At 42.5% G+C, this 22,140-nt stretch overlaps 1 non-coding gene across 1 annotated transcript; it reads right to left on the reverse strand.

Annotated features, from left to right (window-relative positions):
• Window positions 1–14,948: 14,948 nt before the first annotated feature.
• Window positions 14,949–15,055, reverse strand: LOC141603889 (small nucleolar RNA R71). Its single transcript, XR_012525727.1, has one exon. It is a non-coding gene; the product is annotated as a small nucleolar RNA R71 (small nucleolar RNA).
• Window positions 15,056–22,140: the final 7,085 nt, after the last annotated feature.

Below are 22,140 nucleotides of genomic sequence, written 5' to 3' on the forward strand. Positions count from 1 at the left end.
GCTGATCTCATTCTCTGCCAAGTTTTGATCAGTTTTGCAGATTAGCTGTTGCTTCGAAAGTTGATTGACAATATGCCTACGATTACAGAGCATACGGAGCCATGTGGTAGATGTGGCGAGGAAGGGCGCGATCTTTATGAATGCACGGCAGGTGTAGAGCGCGCCCTTGCATATAAGAAGTACAAGCAGGGAGTTCCTTTCTCCCAGCTATATGAAGAGATAAAGAGCGTTTCTACCCTTTCTACGCCAGTACCACAACCGGTCTCTCCCTCTGCAAGAGAAGAAATTGCTGAGTTGAAATCCATTATGATGAGTATGTCAAAGATGTCACAAAGAATCGAAACGGTTATATCGAATTGAAAGAACAACTCGCGCAGTTGACACACGCGACAGATCAAGCCAAGTTTCTTCCAATTTGCGATCCAGTCAGTGCAATGAACTTTCAAAATGACCCTCCTCATGAAGAAGACGAGGTTTTGGCAGCTAATGATGACTCAGATGATGATCTAGACGAGTTTTTGCAGGAAATACTTGCTGCGTGTGCAGTAACCACTCGATCGAGCAACTCATCTACTCGATCGAGCGGTTCTAATCATCCAGTCACTCGATCGAGTGACAATGGCGGTCGATCGAGAAGTACAGAACTCCAAGTTGGTCGATCGAGTAACTATGCTGAAGAAAACACTCGATCGAGTGTCAACACATGCCGATCGAATGAAATTGAAGAAGAAACTGGTCGATCGACCAGTAAAAGTACTCGACCCGGTGCTGTAAGTGGCGGGAATCCTAATTTATTATCCAATACCGCCACCGTGTCATCTTCCCCTGCTGTGGAGACGTCACGCATTGATAAGGGTAAAGAAAAGGTTGCAGGACCGCTCATCGCTACCAGAGTACCCTTCCCAAGTCGTCTGAAGGACGCAAAGATCGAGCAACAGTACGGTAAGTTCGTGGACATCGTGAAGAACCTTCAGGTAACTGTCCCTTTTTCTGAACTTGTTACTCAGGTACCCACTTACGCTAAGTTTATGAAAGATATCGTGACGCGTAAGAGGAATTTGAGCGAATTTGAGACAACTTCATTTATGGAAGAGTCTAGTAATCTACTGTTAAATAAGGCCCCTCCAAAAATGAAAGACCCGGGCAGCTTTTCTATTACTTGTGTCATAGGTAATATGGTTATTGATAAGGCCCTTTGCGATTTAGGTGCCGTGTCGGTGTCATGCCCCTTCCTCTCATGCAAGAAATTGAAGATGAGTCACTTCAAGGTGACTAACATTACCCTACGAGATGGTGATAGATCTCGTTAGGAGACCTTTAGGTGTCTTGGAGGATGTGCCTGTGAAAATAGGCAAGCTTTACATCCCAGTAGATTTCATTGTCTTGGATATAGCTGAGGACACCCGGACCCAAATTATTTTAGGAAGACCGTTCCTTTGTACAGCTGGGGCCGTTATTGATGTCAGACAAGGGCGTCTGACTCTTGCAGTAGGGGATGACGCTATCACATTTAGTTTGCTCAGTACATTAGCCCACCCAATGATAGAGGACACATGTTATTCGGTCGATATCATTGATGAGTCTATTTATGACTTCTGGTCGGGTTCTTTTATGAAGGACCCACTGGAAGCTCTCATGCTTTTTGATGAGCGTGCAGATAGCCCAGAGGACAATGACGCTGCGTTGGATTTGCTTGTTGATGATTTAGACGAGCATGACGGGGAGCAGGTGGAATAAATGACCAGCATTCTTTGCTCCATTGAGGTAAAGGTACCGGAACGTAAGCCTCTCCCATCTCATCTTAAATATGCCTTTCTAGACGATACAGAGCAGTATCCAGTCATTGTTAGTGCCAAGCTTAGTGATGATCGGTGACTTCTTTGTTAGTCAGTACTTAAGAAAAACAGGAAAGCAATGGGCTATTCACTGGATGATATCACGGGGATTAGTCCCGATATTTGTATGCACAGGATAGAGTTGGAGGAGGATCACAAACCTTGCGAGATGGGGTCGGTCGTCGGGTGAACCGAGAAGATGCGGGATGTTGTGATGGCCGAGGTAATGAAGTCTGCTGGATGCAGGTATTATTTATTCTGTAGGTAATTCTAGATGGGTAAGCCTAGTACAGGTAGTCCCGAAGAAAGGAGGGACAACTGTAGTTAAGAATGAGAAGAATGAATTAATACCTACCCGAGTAGTGACTGGTTGGCGGATGTGCATAGACTACAGACAGCTGAATGCCGCCACTAAGAAAGATCACTTTCCCCTTCTTTTTATTGATCAAATGGTAGAAAGGTTAGCTTCTCATAAATTTTTCTGCTATTTAGATGGGTATTCAGGTTTCTTTCAGATCCCTATCCACCAGGCACGATCGGCCAAGACTACATTTACCCGTCCTAAGGGCGTTTTGCGTATCGACGAATGCCTTTTGGTTTGTGCAATGCCCCCGCCACCTTCCAAAGGTGTATGATGGGGATATTTTCAGAGTACATTGAGTCTATCATGGAAGTTTTTATGGACGATTTCAGTGTTTATGGAAGTGATTTTTCTAACTGTCTGTCTAACCTTGAGAAAGTGTTGCGTATTTTGTATTGAGGTCAATCTTGTCTTTGAATCGGGAGAAGTGCCACTTTATGGTCAACGAGGGAGTTGTCTTAGGGCACTTAGTTTCTGATAGGGGAATAGAAGTTGACAAAGCAAAGGTGGAAGTGATTCAGCAATTACCACCTCCTGTTAATGTTAAGGGGGTGAGGAGCTTCCTTGGTCACGCCGGTTTTTATCGCCGGTTTATCAAGGATTTCTCCAAAATTGCTAAACCACTTACACAGCTGTTGCTTAAGGATGCCCCTTTTGTGTTTACTGATGCTTGTCTTTCTGCTTTTAACAGGTTAAAGCAGGCCTTAGTCTCCGCGCCGATCATACAACCTCCCAACTGGGACTTGCCGTTTGAGATCATGTGCGACGCGAGTGACTATGCACTAGGAGCGGTGCTTGGCCAGAGGAAAGACAAAGCCTTGAATGCTATTTACTATGCGAGCCGAACTCTGGATGAGGCTCAAGTGAAGTACACTACCACTGAGAAGGAGCTGTTAGCTGTAGTTTATGTCTTAGAGAAGTTTCGTACTTATTTAGTTCGGTCAGAAGTCACTGTTTTTACTGACCATGCAGCTTTGAGGCATCTCCTTGCTAAGAAGGAGGCTAAACCGCGGCTACTGAGATGGATACTCCTTCTTCAGGAGTTTGACCTGCAGATTAAGGATAAGAAAGGAGCTGAGAACGTTGTAGCTGATCACTTATCGCCGATGCGACAAGAAGGGGAAGATTCTCTACCCATTGATGATTCTTTTCCGACGATACTTTATTTTGTTGTATCGTCTATTGTTAACCAAGAACCTTGGTATGCAGATATAGCTAACTTCGTTGTCGGTGGCAGCTGCCGCCCGATCTTTCTCATCAAAGAAAAGAAGCGTTTTCTATATAACGCTAAGCAAGACTTCTAGGACGATCCTTATTTGTTTAAGGAATGTGCGAGACGGTCTCTACAGACGGTGTATTTCCGCAGTGGGAGACCAAAATAGTCTGGAAGGTCATGTCACTCCTCTTCATATGGTGGTCACCATGGTCCATCGCGCACCGTGGCTAAGGTACTTCAATCTGGTTTTTACCGGCCTTCTTTGTTTCCGACGCCAAGTCTTTTGTTTCACTTGTGATGCATGCCAACGATCAGGGAATATTTCGAAGAGACATGAGATGCCACAAAACGGCATCCTAGAGGTTGAGGTTTTCGATGTCTGGGGCATTGATTTCCAAGGACCGTTCCCGTCCAGTAAAGGTAACAGGTACATCTTAGTAGCTGTAGACTATGTGTCAAAATGGGTTGAGGCAATTGCTTCACCTCACTCTGACGGTAAGACCGTGATAAAGATGTTAAAAAAGATCATATTCCCCCGTTTTGGTGTCCCTAGGGTCGTCATTAGTGATGGGGGGATGCATTTTAAGGAAAAGAAACTCACTTCCATCTTTGTCTAGAGTTGGTGTCCAACACCGGCGTGGTTTGGGGTATCATCCCCAAACTAGTGGTCAGGTAGAGGTCTCTAATCGTGAGCTGAAAGAGATCTTGTCTAAAGTAGTTTCTAAATAACGGAAAGACTGGAGTCTTAAGCTAGATGACACATTATGGGCTTATAGAACTGCCTTTAAGACACCAATTGGTGCATCACCTTATAGGTTAGTTTATGGGAAATCGTGTCACTTACCTGTTGAGCTGGAATGTAAGGCCTGGTGGGCAATCCGTGAGCTTAATTATGATCCTAAATTGTGTGGTCAGAATCGTCTTTTGCAGCTAGATGAATTAGAGGAGTTTAGGCTTAATGTCTATGACAGCTCGCGCATTTACAAGGAAAAGACGAAGAGATGGCATGACAAGAGAATCCTACCTCGGGAGTTTCATGTGGGGCAGAAGGTGTTGCTGTTTAATGCCCGGTTGAGACTGTTCCCTGGCAAGCTGAAGTCCAGGTGGAGTGGTCCATACACGGTGACAGCTGTTACCAAATTTGGATCCGTGGAGCTTGAAGATTCCGAGGGTCATAGATTCAAGGTGAATGGCCAATATGTGAAGCATTACCACGAGGCGAATGAAGCAGACAACCGCGTTGAAGTCTTGCGCTTCGACGAGCTCGACGCGCCAGTTAATTGATACCGGAAAGGTCGTGCGGGACCTCTTAAACCAGCGCTCTCCGGGAGGCAGCCCGGACAGTTTTAATTGTACTTTTGTTGAACTATTTGTTTTTCTTTAGCTTTACGTTGCACTTTAGACGCTGTTTATGAACCCCCTCTATATTTTCCTTGCTTTTAATGCGTCTTTTGCAGGTTAAAGAACTCGATCGAATGACTTTGTGTTCGATCGAGCACTTTCTGATGCAACTGTTACTCGATCGAGGGATAATGTCCTCGATCGACCAGATCCAAACCCGTGTTACCTCGATCGAGTGATCCGTCATTCGATCGAGCTCTTCCAATACACCTGTTCACTCGATCGAGCTGTCCCAGGCGCTCGATCGAGTAGTTATGACCTCCAGCTGCTGTTTTACGTCTATGGAGCCGCTGCTCGACTTTCTTTGACCTCCCATGTTCATGGTCGGTTTGGGGAGGTCCCTCCTTATGACGTTTTGTAAGTTTTCTGACTCCGTCTCCTTTTTCCTTTCAGTCTGCATTTCTTTCCCTATTTTTAAGTACAATGAGGACATTGTACGGTTTGGTTTGGGGAGGTATGCATCCATATCTGTGTCTGCATGTTTCTTGCATTTTTGCTTGCACGTTTATTTATTCTCGCATGCATTGTTGTTTGAATTAAAAAAAAATCATATAAAAATCATAAAATTCAAAAAAAAATTCAAAAAAATTCATGTTTAAATTGAGTCGGAACGTTTGAACATTGACGCTACTTTGAATCCTTACTTGAGCCCTGCGTATTCTTGACATTTAGTTGGCATGATTATGTGCATAATCTACGAGTTTTTGTTCCTTCTTTATCTGAACGAATAGACCTGATTCATTACGTCGGCAAGCTACATTACATTCTGAGGTTAGAGCTTTATAAACTGGTGACATTCATGACCGGTTTCATTTAGGATGTGAGTAGTACTCTCTCTAAGACACGTAACATCAATTTGCATAAGCATGAGTCTAGTCTTCTTAATACCTGTATGCATTCGGTTTGTGGATGGTGACGCGTGTTAGGAGAGGCAGCCCCCTTATTTCATTCTACCCATGAGCCTCACATAGCCAAATTGCCCTTTTGTCCTATCAACTACTTTCTATAATACTTCCTACCCTAGCTGAGCTAGTAACGAGTAGTTCTTGGAATGTTTTACTGCAATACAGTTATTTTATCTGATTTCAGAAGATGGTGGAAGAATTGAAGGGAAAGAAAGAAAAAGAAAAAAATGTTGAATTGAAAAAAAAAATAAAAAAAAAAGAAAAAAGGAAAAAAAAAAAGAGAACGAAAGTGGAAAGAAAGAAAGAAAAAAAAATATAGAAAATGAAAAATTCGAAATGAAAAAAAAGAATGAGAATTGCACAATGTTTCACACTCCCACGCTTTATTTATATTTTATGGGGAGTTGACGATTTTTGGTGTTTTGTGAGTTTAGTGCATAATTTTGCACCGTTTCATCTTGCTGTTATGAGTACGAAGTTGGGATGCAGTCTATATTTGGATCCGTTGTTGCTAGCCTGGCTATTAACCCCACATATCCAAATTCATTTTAGCCCCTTCTTACCCATTACCTCACTAACCCAAATGTAAGTCCTCGGCACGTGTCTTGGTCATTAGTATGGTTGGAATGCATATGTACGGTTGTAGAGACTTTATTCATGTTAACTGCATGCATGTTCTTATAGGTAGAGTTAGGTGAGTGTCTTGCTTCTTCCTATCTCTCACATATATACTCACCTTGTGCCTGATTTTGAGTGACGAGCGACCCGTGAGAGTCCGACATCTTTGAATCTTGCAAGGTCGACGGTTCAGTAAGCTTGAAACATTAATTTAACTCGTTTGCACTTTTCAGTCGCCATTTTGTCATTTTGTTGCATTAAATTGGTTCTAGTGGATGATTTGTAGCTGATGCGTTGGTCCCGTTCCATTGTTCACCCTTAGTTGGATTCATATTTGCTTGGGGACAAGCAAAGGTTTGGTTTGGGGAGATTTGATGCGTGTCTTTTATATAAGGTTTTCACCTCATTTTTACACGCATTTCTGTGCTTTTTATGTAGCATCTGGCTACAAATGCCCCCGAATATTCTACTTTGGTCCGTTTATTGTAATTTGCAGGAATGAACCAAAGAGGAGCTAAATCGAGCCTTAACTGTCCCAATTGCACGCATTCATGGAAAGAAGGAGCTGGAGCTTGGAAATCTAACAATTGGAAGACGCGTGAGCTGAGTTTGGAAAGCATTTCAAAGTCCTAACATGCTTATATAGCTCGATCGAGTGGTTTGCTGCTCGATCGAATGCTTTACACACTTAAGATTGGTCGATCGACCAGTTTAAGGAGTCGATCGAGGAAGTTCTGCAAGCAGTGCTCGATCGAGAGGTTGTTCTAGCTCGATCGAGTGATTTGGCGTTCGATCGAGTAATCTTTCTACTCGATCGAGGGGTTTTCGTGTGCTTTTGGTTTATTTCCGCCTAATCTTTTATGGGCTTTTGTAATCAGTCCATAGATTAGGTTTAAGACGATTTTGCAGTATAAGACTGAGGAGACATCACGTTACTCCTATCTCTTCACTACGTACATTTTCGACTGCTACTTCTGTCACTGTTCTTTGGATTTCTATTCTCTACATTTGTTACTCGGATTCGGTATTATCAATCTAGTTTATTTCTTAATCGTATTTACTGCTTTTAAATCCTTTTTTCTCTTTGCTTTATAATTGTTCAATCAGTCTCTTAATAATTTATTTATCATGCTTAGTTTAAATTATTTGGTTGTTGTAATTGTTAATCCGACGATTATGAGTAGCTAATTTTCTATGCTAAGACTATAGGGGATCCATAACATGAAGGGAGGGTAATCGATCTACTAGGTTAATGCCGATATCGTCTTTGTTGTTTAAATGCTACAATTAATTGTAATTGCCTAATCGAGTCGACGCGGTTAGACCCTTATTCTTAGTGGACCTTGACCTGGACCGAAAGGTTGGAAGAGGCAGACTAGTAGCGAACAATAGAGTATTGCAGCGAGGGCGAAAGTTAAACTGTTTACACTTTAGGGTGAATTAAGGACCGAAAGGTGACATTCGCTACCCCTTAGACCGTACTGCATTGACCTGGGACCTAGATTACTCGACCAGATGATTATGGTGAACCGTTTGTCTTAGCTATTCTCCTTATTCTGTTAAACTCTTTCTTTTTATTTCTCTTCTCCTTGTCCTCTTAGTTTAGAAATCACATTTTATAAACCCCCTAAATTGGCTACCTTGGCGAACCTAGTTTTAGCAGACAATTTCCTACCTCTCTGTGGATTTGACCCGACTTCCCTAGCTATATTAGTTAGAGCCAGTTGGTTATTTTTGACAGGTACGCGACAGACGTGTCACCATACCGCACCATGGGTTCGAAAAATGGAGCTTGTGCAATCAGTTCTATAATGGACTGTATGACGATCAGAGAGCCATATTGGATGCTGCAGCCAATGACCGATTTGCAGAGAACATGGGAGAGACCAAGGGGTGGAAGATCATCGATGATCTGGCCACTCATAAGGCCGAATATGGGAATTCGAGAGGAAACCAGAGGAGAGCTGCTGAATCTTCCTCTGTTGCTGCACTAGAAGCCCTCACTGCAAGGTTTGACAAATATGAATTGGGAGGAGTTTCTAAAGGTGGGATATACCCAGTAAATGCTGTTTCAGACGGTCCTTTCATCTGTAGAAGATGTGGAGCTGAGGGACATGTCTCAGAGAATTGTCCCAGTCCTTTCGAGTGTTCTGCTTCCTTTCAACACTATAGGCAGACAAACACGTACTATGAGCCGAATGTCCACCCCAACTTGAGGTGGAGTAGCTAGAATGTCCTAAATCCAACTCAACCTCCACAACAGCAGCAGAAGCAAGCTTATGTGCCCCCTCATCATAAGCAACAACAATACCAAAAACCTCCTTATGTGCCGCAGCAGCAACAACAATCCCATGGTTCTGATTTTGCTGAGTATAAGAACTTGTTGCTGAAGGAGGCCCAAGCTAGAGAGGCCGGGATGAAGCAACAAGAGAGCCAAATTGCTCAATTGGCTAGTAAGAGTACCACTCGAGCTCCCGAACACTTACCCACTCAAACTGACCAGAAAGAGACCCTGAATGCCATCACTTTTAGGAGTGGGTCTACCCTGGAGGGGCCTGCTATGGTCGAGGATGCCCCTGAAAAGAATGAGGCGGAACCGAGTCAAAACAAAGCTGTAACGAATAATTCAAACAAAAAGGCATCTACCAGGTATATCAGTCGATCGACTGATATACCCGGTCGATCGACTGATATGCGGGTTACAGGAGCTTCTAGAACTGTACATCTCAGTCGATCGACTGAGCAAGGTGGTCGATCGACTGAGACCCCTGCTGATATTGAGAAATTTCGTCCTTCAATGCCCGATAATTTGAGAGACCATTTGTTCCGGGGTTCGACAACTCCGAAAGTGTTGGGGAAAGACCCGACTGCTGATGGGTCCGTCCCGATTCCGAAGTTCGACCCAATGTCGGTCAATGGCTCACATTTGAGACGATCTGAGGAGGGTTCAAGGTTCAATAAGGAGAAGGAGGTGGACTTTCAGCCTAAGTCCATGGATGCCGGCGTGCGAGACTTAGAAGAAAGGGCTAAGGTACTTCTCTCAGCCCCATATCCAGAGCGACTAGTGCCGACAAAGGAACAGGTATCTTTCAATAAATTTGAAAAGGTTATTCGTAGTTTGAATGTACAAGTTCCTTTCCTTGAGTTGGTTAATCAAGTGCCTGCCTACACTAAATTCATGAAACAACTCATGTCTAAGAAAAAGTCACTTGAAAATGTGCATACTGTCGCACTGACTGAGGAAACTTGTTCTTATTTGTCTCACACTACACCCCATAAGCTAGAGGACCCGGGTAGCTTTTCTGTTCCTTGCAATATAGGTACCTTCTCTATTGAGAAGGCATTATGTGACTTAGGAGCTAGTATAAGCGTCATGCCTTTGAGTCTAGATAGGAAGCTCAAATTGACTAGGTTCGCAGTGACAGATATGACAGTACAGATGGCTGACCGATCTGCGGTCCAGCCAATAGGAGTCTTGGAGGACATCCCTGTCCAAATAGGGAAGTTTTTCTTCCCCGTCGACTTCGTGGTACTTGACATGCCTGAGGATGCCCATATTCCCATTATTTTGGGTAGGCCATTTCTGCACACTACTGGTGCAGTCATAGATGTTGGTCTAGGAACCCTGACTTTTAAAGTGGGCAAGCATTCTATTGTTTTTGCCCAGCCATCTAAGAAAAAGGACCCCATGTGGCCTATGACTTGTAACACGGTTTCTGACAAGAAATCGTACTTGGCTTCCCGATTCACCTATCTCTATTCTGTTGTAACCCCTCCCCCGATTGGGAGCAAATTGGAGGAAGATTTGTCTATCTCTCGACATTGCAGGAGCTGGTTTGGGGAAGGAAGAACTGCAAGTCACTCCAGCTGCGAAAAAGCCAATCGTTTCACGAGGAGGTCTTGGTTGCCTTAGCTATGCCACTGATGAGGAAGTTGATGACGAGCCGGTCAAGGCAAGGGAGTCCGACTTGGACTTTGATGAGCAAGAAGAGGTCATTGACTGGGGAGATGATGAAAGTGTTGATCCGTTGAGCCATACGGACGTGGAGGCTAAGAAGGGTGCAGCTGATAAGATAAGCACCGTTGAGGCTACCTCTAGTAGCCAGAAGCCGACGAAGTGGGCCATTCCGTGGCCGTTCTTGATCAACTACTAGTTGATCACATGTTTTCCAAACTTTTTATTTGCTTTTGTTAGACACTTTTTATTGCTTTTGTGTGCGCGAAACTTCGCATTTTATTTTGCTTGCTTAGGATTTTATACGTTTGAGACTTTGCTTTGGGTTTTTGCGCAATTATGGGCGTGTATTACTATGCACTTGCAGGTTTTTCAACCTTATTAGCTCAAGTAATTGAGCAAATACGAAGAAATAAGGAGTACAGCAGTATTTTCAGTCGATCGACTGGATACATTGGTCGATCGACTGAGTTGCACTTTCCAGGAGCTACTGTTCCTGACACATTGGTCGATCGACTGCCGTCCTTAGTCGATCGACCAAGGACGCTGTTGTACCTGTTCACGACCTCTCCTCTGCTGTGGTTGGTCGATATGCGGACTTAAGGGAGTTTTCTACTCCACTTTCTCCTCCGTCAATTATCTATTTCTTCTAATTTTATCATTTGTGCACATATTTACCGCTTCAAAATTGTCTTCTCGATTTTATGCGTGGGTTTTATTTGTCTTTCAGGTACTTAATGGTAGCACTGCTGGCTACTGAAACCTCCTAGCTCACGCTGGTTTGGGGAGGTTTCCTTTGCTGCGCTCAAAGTCTTGTAAGTTCCCGATTTCCACTTCATGTCATTTTTATTTGTTTATTTTCCCGCAAATTCCCACTTCTCTTTTCTTCACTGCATGATTTTGCACAATGGGGACATTGTGTGATTTGGTTTGGGGAAGGCTTTTGCGTCGCATATCATTTGCTTGCATTCACGTTTACATTTTGTTTTGCATTATTTATTTCATTCTTATATTAAAAAAAAATACAAAAAAATTGAAAAATTTCAAAAAAAATTCAATAAAATGCACGTTTATTTTAGCATATAGGTCAAGTCGGAACGGTAGTATTTCAATGATGACATTGCATTTGCATCTGTTTTTGCCTGAGCCTTGCTAATTGACATGTTATTAGTAGAATCATATGCATAGTCTACGAGTTTTCGTTAAATTTCTTGCTGAACTTGAGACTTGACTTTGAAAATTGGCAAACTACATCATATTTCTGAGATTTAGAGCCTATAACTGGTAACATCTATGACCGGTTTATTTAGGAATGTGAGTAGTACTCCTTATAAGACATGTCACATTAATTTGCATAAATATGAACTTAATCTGCTTAATACTGTATGCATTTGTCGTGGTTAGTTGACACATGTGGTAGAGGTTTCCCTTTTCTCGTTTCACCCATAAGCTCCACACTGCCAAAAATATCCTTTTTGTCCTATTTACTACATCCTACACTTAGCTTGCCTCGGTCAAGCTAGTAGTTTAGTTTTTGGGATTGTTACATATATTTTGGTAGTAAATGCTCTTATTGAGACTTAGTTAAGAAAATGAAATGAAGGAAGGAAAGAAAAGAAAAGAAAAAGAAGAAAAGAAAAAAATAATTCGAAAAAGAAGATAAAAAAGAGGTTCTGTACTGTTTAAGCGGTCGATCGACTGGTATCATAGGTCGACCGACTGAGGTTCGAGAGAAAGAAAAGAAATCAAATTCGCATAATTCAAAATCCATATCTTTTGGCGATTTTTGCACCCATGATTTATTCTTATCTTATGGGGAGTTAGTTGATTACCTTTATACCTGGAGATTGTGAGATTTGTGCTTGCTATAGCACCGTTTCATTTGTTTTCGAGCAAGAAGTTGGATGTTGCCATATGGTTCCGTTTCGGTACTAGCTTGATCACCTGTACCTCCACTTTTCCATAAATGTTTTGCCTCTTCTTACCCATACCTCACATATCCACATATATACCTCGGCATGTGTCATGGTCTCTTGTTGGTTGGAATGCGTATGTACGGTTGTAGAGATTGCTTTCATATTATATTGCAGGCATGTTCTTATAGGTCGTAGTTAGGTGAGTGTCACTATAAATGAATTATTTCTATCTTTACATTATTCACTTGTGCTTATTTGAGTGATATGAGCGACCCGTGAGAGTCCAATTTGATAAGTCTCTACAGTTGACGGTTCAGTAGTTTTAGCGACTCCACAACTCGTTTGCATGATTCATTTGCTAGTTGATTGTTGGTTGTGCATTAAATTAGTTTAGGCTTTACATGTTGCATTTCGCTCTGAGATTGAACTCGTTCCATTAGATCGAGTCTAGTTCTTGCTTGGGGACAAGCAAGGGTTTGGTTTGGGGAAGTTTGATGCGTGTCTTTTATATGATGTTTTACACCTCATTTTACACGCATTTCAGAGCTCATTTGTGTATTTTAAGCTACCATTTCCCCTATTTCCGTCTACTTTTGTGTTTTTGTACTTTATTGCAGAAATGTGAAGAATTCAACGGAAATTTAGCTAAATCCGTCCCCGAGTATCCAGCATTGCATTTGACATGAAGTATCCACTTAAGGAACGAGCTTGGCGCGCATTTTGAGGCCCAAAGGACAAATCCACGAGATTATAGAAGTTAAGTAGCAGCTCAAGCAGTCGATCTACCACTACCTTCAGTCGATCGACCAATATGCGGGATCCAGAAGCTACTGTACACTGAGGATCAGTCGATCGACCAATACCATCAGTCGATCGACCAATACCATCAGTCGATCGACCAATATGCTATCCCAGACGAGAATTAAAAGATCGAGGAAGCGCAAGCCCATTATGTTTAGGTTTTGATAATAAGTTGTTACGTATGTTGGCTATATAACGTAACCTAGAACATCAGATTAAGCATTGAGTTTTGATTCCGAATTTTACCCAAGTTTTTACACAGTAATATTTAGTTTTATAATTAGGGTTTGGAATATTGATTAGCATTGGAATTTGCGTTCTTATTCTTAATCGTTCCTCTGCAATCTCGGTATTCTTCTGCCCTATTTCAATTTATCCTTATTTCATTGTTAGTATAGAAGTGCTAGTTAGTATCCAAAGCCAATTATAGTTTATCGCTATTTGTTATTTGAATACTTCAAGCATGAATTCATTAGTTCATATTGTTATTGTTGTTTTTATCAGTACCATGAGTAGCTAGATTAATTGTGCTAGGATGTAGGTGAATTATAGCGTAGGCGGCGTAGTATTGTTTTGGACTGAATTCGCGTGTCAGTCGATCGACCTCCATACCTGGTCGATCGACTGACCACGTGAGGTTACCTTTCGTTTTAATTGGTTTTAATGTTGTATTTAACGAATCGAATGCATGCGACCAGTTAGATGCTTATTTTATTACTGACCCATTAGATCGAAAGATAGGGACAGTTGTTAGACCACCAATTAAAATGACTGAACTGTGCTGAGATCGAAAGATAGGTATAGTTTAGACCGTTAGTCACTTTTCAGGACGAGAGTCAGTATTAGTGATATTAGGGACTTATAGTGAGATCGAAAGATGCTATCTGTTAAGAGTGGACCGAGAGGACCTCTTGTTTTCCCGCCTAACATGTGTTTGATTCAGACCGACTTAGTATGCTGCCGCCAAAGCTATAATGAACCGACCATCCTAGTACCCCCTCTTTATCTGTTTAATCCGTCTTTTTAGTTTATTGTCTTTATTTACTCTTAGCTATAGACCAACTCAACTCAACCCCTACACTCGTTACCTTAAACTAGAATTAGACAGCTAGAAATTACGTCTGCCTCCTTGTGGTTCGACCCTATTACCACTAGCCTAGGTTAGTCTTAATAGGAAATTATAAATCTTATTTTTGGTACTCACAACGACGGGTATCAAACTTTGGCGCCGTTGCCGGGGAGGCAATTGTTCTAATTTTTAGCTGTTTTTATTTAGTCTTTCTTTAGTTTAAGGGACTTTCGTTCCTTAAACGTTTCTTATATTCTTTTTGTAGTTTCTTCTTATGCGCAGGTCACAGGGTGGTGAACTAGTACCATTAAACCCTAAGATCGAGAAATCCTTACGCGAGTTGAGACGGTCACAAAGGGTATTACTGACAGAGGAAGAGCTGAGTACTCTGTCAAGCTACTACGAAAACGCTTTATTCGAAGGAGATCCACCTACATCTCCTGCCTCTACGTCTTCAGCTGAGACAGTTACTTCTCCAGAAATCCCTGTTATGGCTGAAGAAGCAACTATTGCTAGTCACTCAGAGCCTACAGCTGCGAATCTCTACAAAGGATTCGAACTACCTGGGGAGGCGAGAAAATTCGAGCCAAAGCCTTCCTATATTAACCTGGTTGAGAGAAACCAGTTCGGGGGAGCTGCAAATGAAGATGCGGCCAAGCACATGGAGATTTTTATTGATTATTGCTGCTCTATACCCCCGCCGGCCGGTGTAACCCAAGATCAGATCAAGGAGACCATGTTCATTTTCTCCCTTCGTGATGCTGCAAGGGAGTGGTATAGAGATCTAGACCGAGCCGCACATGGGATCACCGACTGGAATTCCTTAGCCCTGGCATTCTATAAAAAGTACTTCTCTGCCTCGAAGACGAATGCCATTAGAGCTCAGATCACGAGCTTTAAACAAGGGCCGGATGAGAACTTCCATGAAGCATGGGTCCGTTTCAAGAAACTGGTGCGAACCATACCGCACCATGGGTTCGAAAAATGGAGCTTGTGCAATCAGTTCTATAATGGACTGTATGACGATCAGAGGGCCATATTGGATGCTGCAGCCAATGGCCGATTTGTTGAGAACATGGGAGAGACCAAGGGGTGGAAGATCATCGATGATCTGGCCACTCATAAGGCCGAATATGGGAATTCGAGAGGAAACTAGAGGAGAGCTGTTGAATCTTCCTTTGTTGCTGCACTAGAAGCCCTCACTGCAAGGTTTGACAAATATGAATTGGGAGGAGTTTCTAAAGGTGGGATGTACCAAGTAAATGCTATTTCAGACGGTCTTTTCATCTGTAGAAGATGTGGAGCTGAGGGACATGTCTCAGAGAATTGTCCCAGTCCGTTCGAGTCTTGTGCTACCTTTCAACACTATAGGCAGACAAACACGTACTATGAGCCGAATGTCCACCCCAACTTGAGGTGGAGTAGCCAGAATGTCCTAAATCCAACTCAACCTCCACAACAAAGAAGCAGAAAGCAAGCTTATGTGCCCCCTCATCATAAGCAACAACAATACCAAAAACCTCCTTATAAAGCCGCAGCAAAGCAACAACAATCCCATGGTTCTCGATTTTGCTTGAGTTTAAGAACTTGTCTTGAAGGAATCTCAAGCTAGAGAGGCCGGGATGAAGATACTAGAGAGCCAAATTGCTCAATTGGCTAGTAAGAGTACCACTCGAGCTCCCGGACACTTACCCACTCAAACTGACCAGAAAGAGACCCTGAATGCCATCACTTTGAGGAGTGGGTCTACCCTGGAGGGGCCTGCTATGGTCGAGGATGCCCCTGAAAAGAATGAGGCAGAACCGAGTCAAAACAAAGCTGTAACGAATAATTCAAAGAAAAAGGCGTCTACCAGGTATATCAGTCGATCGACTGATATACCCGGTCGATCGACTGATATGCGTTTTACAGGAGCTTCTGGAACTGTACATCTCAGTCGATCGACTGAGCAAGGTGGTCGATCGACTGAGACCTCTGCTGATATTGAGAAATTTCGTCCTTCAATGCCCGATAATTTGAGAGACCATTTGTTCCGGGGTTCGACAACTCCGAAAGTGTTGGGGAAAGACCCGACTGTTGATGGGTCCGTCCCGATTCCGAAGTTCGACCCAATGTCGGTCAATGGCTCACATTTGAGACGATCTGAGGAGGGTTCAAGCTTCAATAAAGAGAAGGAGGTGGACTTTCAGCCTAAGTCCACGGATGCCGGCGTGCGAGACTTAGAAGAAAGGGCTAAGGTACTTCTCTCAGCCCCGTATCCAGAGCGACTAGTGCCGACAAAGGAACAGGTATCTTTCAATAAATTTGAAAAGGTTATTCGTAGTTTGAATGTACAAGTTCATTTCCTTGAGTTGGTTAATCAAGTGCATGCCTACACTAAATTCATGAAACAACTCCTGTCTAAGAAAAAGTCACTTGAAAATGTGCATACTGTCGCACTGACCGAGGAAGCTTGTTCTTATTTGTCTCACACTGCACCCCATAAGCTAGAGGACCCGGGTAGCTTTTCTGTTCCTTGCAATATAGGTACCTTCTCTATTGAGAAGGCATTATGTGACTTAGGAGCTAGTATAAGCGTCATGCCTTTGAGTCTAGCTAGGAAGCTCAAATTGACTAGGTTCGCGTGTGATGATATGACAAGTCTGAGATGGTGACCGATCTGCGGTCCAGCCAATAGGAGTCTTAGAGGACATCCCTGTCCAAATAGGGAAGTTTTTCTTCCCCGTCGACTTCGTGGTACTTGACATGCCTGAGGATGCCCATATTCCCATTATTTTGGGTAGGCCATTTCTGCACACTGCTAGTGCAGTCATAGATGTCGGTCTAGGAACCCTGACTTTTAAAGTGGGCAAGCATTCTATTTTTTTTTACCAGCCATCTAAGAAAAAGGACCCCATGTGGCCTGTGACTTGTAACACGGTTTCTGACAAGAAATCGTACTTTGTGCTTCCTGATTCACCTATCTCTATTCCTGTTGTAACCCCTCCGCCCCAGATTGGGAGCAAATTGGAGGAAGATTTGTCTATCTCTGACATTGCAGGAGCTGGTTTGGGGAAGGAAGAAGCGCAAGTCACTCGGCTGCTGAAGAAGCCAATCGTTTCACGAGGAGGTCTTGGTTGCCTTAGCTATGCCACTGATGAGGAAGTTGATGATGAGCCGGTCAAGGCAAGGGAGTCCGACTTGGACTTTGATGAGCAAGAAGAGGTCATTGACTGGGGAGATGATGAAAGTGTAGATCCGTTGAGCCATACGGACGTGGAGGCTAAGAAGGGTGCAGCTGATAAGATAAGCACCGTTGAGGCTACCTCTAGTAGCCAGAAGCCGACGAAGTGGGCCATTCCGTGGCCGTTCTTGATCAACTACTAGTTGATCACATGTTTTCCAAACTTTTTATTTGCTTTTGTTAGACACTTTTTATTGCTTTTGTGTGCGCGACCGCATTTTATTTTGCTTGCTTAGGATTTTATACGTTTGAGACTTTGCTTTGGGTTTTTGCGCAATTATGGGCGTGTATTACTATGCACTTGCAGGTTTTTAAACCTTATTAGCTCAAGTAATTGTGCAAATACGAAGAAACAAGGAGTACAGCAGTATTTTCAGTCGATCGACTGGATACATTGGTCGATCGACTGAGTTGCACTTTCCAGGAGCTACTGTTCCTGACACATTGGTTGATCGACTGCTGTCCTTAGTCGATCGACCAAGGACGCTGTTGTACCTGTTCACGACCTCTCCTCTACTATGGTTGGTCGATATGCGGACTTAAGGGAGTTTTCTACTCCACTTTCTCCTCCGTCAATTATCTATTTCTTCTAATTTTATCATTTGTGCACATATTTACCGCTTCAAAATTGTCTTCTCGATTTTATGCGTGGGTTTTATTTGTCTTTCAGGTACTTAATGGTAGCACTGCTGGCTACTGAAACCTCCTAGCTCACGCTGGTTTGGGGAGGTTTCCTTTGCTGCGCTCAAAGTCTTGTAAGTTCCCGATTTCCACTACATGTCATTTTTATTTGTTTATTTTTCCGCAAATTCCCACTTCTCTTTTCTTCACTACATGATTTTGCACAATGGGGACATTGTGTGATTTGGTTTGGGGAAGGGTTTTGCGTCGCACATCATTTGCTTGCATTCACGTTTACATTTTGTTTTGCATTATTTATTGCATTCTTATATTCAAAAAAAATACAAAAAAATTAAAAAATTTCAAAAAAATTCAATAAAATGCACGTTTATTTTAGCATATAGGTCAAGTCGGAACGGTAGTATTTCAATGATGACATTGTATTTGCATCTGTTTTTGCCTGAGCCTTGCTAATTGACATGTTATTAGTAGAATCATATGCATAGTCTACGAGTTTTCGTTAAATTTCTTGCTGAACTTGTGACTTGACTTTGAAAATTGGCAAACTACATCATATTTCTGAGATTTAGAGCCTATAACTGGTGACATCTATGACCGGTTTATTTAGGAATGTGAATAGTACTCCTTATAAGACATGTCACATTAATTTGCATAAATATGAACTTAATCTGCTTAATACCTGTATGCATTCGGTCTGTGGTTAGTTGACACATGTGTTAGAGATTTCTATTTTCTCGTTTCACCCATAAGCTCCACACTGCCAAAAATATCCTTTTTGTCCTATTTACTACATCCTACATTTAGCCTGCCTCGGTCAAGCTAGTAGTTTAGTTTTTGGGATTGTTACTTAGTTTTTGGTAGTAAATGCTCTTATTGAGACTTAGTTAAGAAAATGAAATGAAGGAAGGAAAGAAAAGAAAAGAAAAAGAAGAAAAGAAAAAAATGATTCGAAAAAGAAGATAAAAAAGAGGTTCTATACTGTTTAAGCGGTCGATCAACTGGTATCATAGGTCGATCGACTGAGGTTCGAGAGAAAGAAAAGAAATCAAATTCGCATAATTCAAAATCCTTATCTTTTGGCGATTTTTGCTCCCATGATTTATTCTTATCTTATGGGGAGTTAGTTGATTACCTTTATACCTGGAGATTGTGAGATTTGTGCTTGCTATAGCACCGTTTCATTTGTTTTTGAGTAAGAAGTTGGATGTTGCCATATGGTTCCGTTTCAATACTAGCTTGATCACCTGTACCTCCACTTTTCCATAAATGTTTTGCCTCTTCTTACCCATACCTCACATATCCACATATATACCTCGGCATGTGTCATGGTCTCTTGTTGGTTGGAATGCGTATGTACGGTTGTAGAGATTGCTTTCATATTATATTGCAGGCATGTTCTTATAGGTCGTAGTTAGGTGAGTGTCACTACAAATGAATTCTTTCTATCTTTACATTATTCACCTGTGCTTATTTGAGTGATATGAGCGACCCGTGAGAGTCCAATTTGATAAGTCTCTACAGTTGACGGTTCAGTAGTTTTAGCGACTCCACAACTCGTTTGCATGATTCATTTGCTAGTTGATTGTTGGTTGTGCATTAAATTGGTTTAGGCTTTACATGTTACATTTCGCTCTGAGATTGAACTCGTTCCATTAGATCGAGTCTAGTTCTTGCTTGGGGACAAGCAAGGGTTTGGTTTAGGGAAGTTTGATGCGTGTCTTTTATATGATGTTTTACACCTGATTTTACACGCATTTCAGAGCTCATTTGTGTAGTTTAAGCTACCATTTCCCCTATTTCCTCTACTTTTGTGTTTTTGTACTTTATTGCAGAAATGTGAAGAATTCAACGGAAATTTAGCTAAATCCGTCCCCGAGTATCCAGCATTGCATTTGACGTGAAGTATCCACTTAAGGAACGAGCTTGGCGCGCATTTTGAGGCCCAAAGGACAAATCCACGAGATTATAGAAGTTAAGTAGCAGCTCAAGCAGTCAATCGACCACTACCTTCAGTCGATCGACCAATATGCGGGATCCAGAAGCTACTGTACACTGAGGATCAGTCGATCGACCACTACCATCAGTTGATCGACCAATCTGCTATCCCAGACGAGAATTAAAAGATCGAGGAAGCGCAAGCCCATTATGTTTAGGTTTTGATAATAAGTTGTTACGTATGTTGGCTATATAATGTAACCTAGAACATCAAATTAAGCATTGAGTTTTGATTCCGAATTTTACCCAAGTTTTTACACAGTAATATTTAGTTTTATAATTAGGGTTTGGAATATTGATTAGCATTGGAATTTTCGTTCTTATTCTCAATCGTTCCTCTGCAATCTCGGTATTCTTCTGCCTTATTTCGATTTATCCTTATTTCATTGTTAGTATAGAATTGCTAGTTAGTATCCAAAGCCAATTATCGTTTATCGCTATTTGTTATTTGAATACTTCAAGCATGAATTCATTAGTTCATATTGTTATTGTTGTTTTTATCAGTACCATGAGTAGCTAGATTAATTGTGCTAGGATGTAGGTGAATTATAGCGTAGGCGGCGTAGTATTGTTTTGGACTAAATTCGCGTGTCATTCGATCGACCGCCATACCTTGTCGATCGACTGTCTACGTGAGGTTACCTTTCGTTTTAATTGATTTTAATGTTTTATTTAACGAATCGAATGCATGCGACCAGTTAGATGCTTATTTTATAACAGACCCATTAGATCGAAAGATAGGGACAGTTGTTAGACCACCAATTAAAATGACTAAACTGTGCTGAGATCGAAAGATAGGTATAGTTTAGACCGTTAGTCACTTTTCAGGACGAGCGTCAGTATTAGTTATATTAGGGACTTATAGCGAGATCGAAAGATGCTATCTGTTAAGAGTGGACCGAGAGGACCTCTTGTTTTCCCGCCTCACATGTGTTTGATTCAGACCGACTTAGTATGCTGCCGCCAAAGCTATAATGAACCGACCATCCTAGTACCCCCACTTTATCTGTTTAATCCGTCTTTTTAGTTTATTGTCTTTATTTACTCTTAGCTATAGACCAACTCAACTTAACCCCTACACTCGTTACCTTAGACTAGAATTAGACAGCTAGAAATTACGTCTGCCTCCTTGTGGTTCGACCCTGTTACCACTAGCCTAGGTTAGTCTTAATAGGAAATTATAAATCTTATTTTTGGTACTCACAACGACGGGTATCACCTGCAGTCCTCATAAGTCGACTTAGTCGACTTCTTCCGAGCCACCGTCCAGGCCCTCACAACAGGGTAGGTCAAAGGGACGCCATCGGTAGTCCCCAGAGGCAGGGGGATGAAGTAAGCATACAACCAAGCCTGTAACCAAACACAACAAACACAAATCAGCCAGTCTTTTCAAAAATTGCCAAAATCAAAATCAAAATCAAAATCAAAATCAAACTCAAAACTACAAAAACGCTCGTACCTCCAAGATGAGGCTGGGACCAACCAAATCAGGAGCACTACCATCTCCCACCGCCTCCTGGCGCACCGCAGTGTGCAAGTACCGGTGAAACTCGCCAAAGTCGGGGTAACCCAGTCAAACTGACCCAGAATGTCGAGGTCGGCAAGGAGAGGAAGCACCTTGGTCGACAAGCGCTCACCCTTGTCACCAAAGTACGTGGCACCCAAGAAGTACCACAACCACAACCCACCTCCTGCGCGTCAGCTCTAGCCTCAACCTCTGGACTCGCCAACGGCACCGGAGCATAGCCCGTCACTCTCCCCTTGAAGTGATCCCTGACATATGAGCTCGCGATCAGGTACAGAGTGATGTTAGAAGGCTTGGGCAAAACACTGTCGATCAGACGAGTAACCGCGGGAGAAGACACTCTCTCCGGCGTCTCCGAGAACTCAACAGGTGTCTCGCCACAGGGGAGGCCAGATATCATGGCAAAATCCTCTAAGGTCACACCGACCTCCCCAAACTCCATTATGAACGACGACGTCGTATCCCAGTACCGATCCAGCATAGCGCCGATAAGACACATGTTCAACCTAATCGAATCCCTGTGAATCTCCCACCAGGCAGCCACCAACGGCCCAAAAGTCGACCTCTCTATCCACGCCCTCGTACCAGCCCTGAGAACGTCGTAGAAACCCAGACAGGTGGAGAAGCCTGAGAAAGTCCTCATGGTGCCGATCTCCTGAAATCAAAAACAAACAACGT

Source organism: Silene latifolia, chromosome 9 (assembly GCF_048544455.1).
Source record: "Silene latifolia isolate original U9 population chromosome 9, ASM4854445v1, whole genome shotgun sequence".
NCBI lineage: Eukaryota > Viridiplantae > Streptophyta > Magnoliopsida > Caryophyllales > Caryophyllaceae > Silene > Silene latifolia.